We start from the raw sequence: 2,026 nt of genomic DNA on the forward strand, positions 1-2,026 counted from the left end.
GGGCATATATCCAGACAAAACTTTCCTTGAAAAATACACATGGACCCACGTGTTCACTGCAGCACTATTCACAATAGCTAAGACATGGAAACAACCTAAATGTTCATTGACAGATGAATGGATTAAGAAGATGTGGTATATATGTGTACACACACACACACACACACACACACACTGGAATACTAAGCCATGAAAAAAGGACAAAATAATGCCATTTGCAGCAACGTGAATGGAACTAGAGACTCTCATACTAAGTGAAGTCAGAAAGAAAAAGACAAATACCATACGATACCACTTATATCTGGAATCTAATAATATATGGCACAAATCAAACTTTACACATAAAAGAAAATCATGGATGTGGAGAACAGATTTGTGATTGCCAAGGACTATTGCCTTGGGAATGGATAAGCAATGAGATCCTGCTGTGTAGCACTGGGAACTATGTCTAGTCACTTATGATGGAGCATGATAATGGGAGAAAAAAATGTATACATGTATATGTAACTGGGTCACCATGCTGTACAGTAGAAAAAAAATGTATTGGGGAAATAAAAAAACTTTTTAATTAAAAAATAAAAAGAAATTTGTGGAGACTTTATTGTTTAATGCATGATAAAGTTTTGCAAATGTTGGAGTTCCCCTTGGGGCTCAGCAGGTTAAGAACATGACTAGTATACATGAGGAGGCTGGTTTAATCCTTGGCCCTGCTCAGTGGGTTAAGGATCCATCATTGCCAAAAGCTGTGCAGTAGTGGCAGATGCTGCTTGGATCTGGCATTGCTGCAGCTGTGGCATAGGCCTGCAGCTGCAGCTGCAATTCGACTCCTAGCTTGGGAACTTCCATGTGCCACAGGTGCAGGCCTAAAAAAGAAAGAAAAAAAGTTGTGCAAATGTTTTGAGTTGGTCTGAGAAAAAGGTGTATTCTCTAATTGTTAGACGCAGAATTTTATAAATAGCCATTAGATCAAGTTTGTTAATTGTGTTATTAAAATAATCTATATCTTTGCTAAATTTTTACATTTTTGACCCCTTGAAAAAGATACATGCAAATTTCTCATTATGACAGTGGAGCTGTCACTTTCTCCCATGAATTTTATCCCTTATTGCTTTAAATATTTTTGGACATTTACTAACTTCATGTATATTTAAAATTAATTTTTGGTGTACTGAAACTTTTGTTTCTATTTTTTTTTGTCTTTTGTCTTTTGAGGGCCGCACCCGCAGTATATGAAGGTTCCCAGGCTAGGGGTTCAATCAGAACTGTAGCTGTCAGCCTACTCCAGAACCACGGCAACGCCAGATCCAAGCTGCATCTGAGACCTACACCCAGCTCACCAAAACGCCAGATCTTTAACCCACTGAGCAAGGCCAGGGATCGAACCCGCAACCCCATTGTTCCTAGTCAGATTCATTTCCACTGCGCCACGGCAAGAACTCCTTGTTTCTATTTTATTATTTTTTGTTTGTTTGTTTTATTTTATTTTATTTTTTAATTATTTCCCCAATACGATTTTTTTTCTGCTATACAACATGGTGACCCAGTTACACATACATGTACACATTCTATTTTCACACATTATCATGCTCCATCATAAGTGACTAGACATAGTTCCCAGGGCTACACAGCAGGATCTCATTGCTAATCCATTCCAAAGGCAATAGTTTACATCCATTAACCCCAAACTCCCAATCCACCCCACTCCCTCCTCCTCCCCCTTGGCAACCACAAGTCTATTCTCCAAGTCCATGATTTTCTTTTGTGTGGAAAGTTTCCTTTGTGCCGTATATTAGACTCCAGATATAAGTGATATTATATGGTATTTGTCTTTCTCTTTCTGACTTACTTCACTCAGCATGAGAGTCTCTAGTTCCATCCATGTTGCTGCAAATGGCATTATTTTGTTCTTTTTTATTGCTGAGTAGTATTCCATTGTGTATATATACCACATCTTCCTAATCCAATCATCTGTGCAAAACTTTCCTTAAAAAAGACACATGCACCCTCATGTTCATTGCAGCACTAT

This window comes from Phacochoerus africanus, chromosome 1 (assembly GCF_016906955.1).
Source record: "Phacochoerus africanus isolate WHEZ1 chromosome 1, ROS_Pafr_v1, whole genome shotgun sequence".
Classification (NCBI taxonomy): Eukaryota; Metazoa; Chordata; class Mammalia; order Artiodactyla; family Suidae; genus Phacochoerus; species Phacochoerus africanus.